The sequence below is a fragment of the Brassica oleracea genome, chromosome C5 (assembly GCF_000695525.1).
Source record: "Brassica oleracea var. oleracea cultivar TO1000 chromosome C5, BOL, whole genome shotgun sequence".
NCBI lineage: Eukaryota > Viridiplantae > Streptophyta > Magnoliopsida > Brassicales > Brassicaceae > Brassica > Brassica oleracea.
Window position 1 is genome coordinate 7,871,051 of NC_027752.1, and position 350 is coordinate 7,871,400.

Sequence of the window (350 nt, forward strand, 5' to 3'; positions counted from 1 at the left end):
ACTGTAATCCTCACCATTCTCGTCCGCTTCAGCAACAATAGAGATACCAGCATCCTCCTCCTCGTCGTCCTCCTCCCCATCATCCTCCTCCCCATCATGATTTTCATCTTCAACCAAATCATCATCATCATCTTCAAATCATTCAGCAGCTTCATCAGCTTCATCATCTTCGTCCCTAAAATCTGAAACCGTTTCCACCTTGCTACGGCTTGATGCACAAAGCCGTACTCCATGCGTTTTGGTTATCTCGAGCAAGTTTCGAACTTGTCTATCACTTGTAACATGAATAGGAGGGGTGTCTGGAGCCTGCATCATTTCTGCTGGTAATGAGTAGGTTATCTCCACAGATT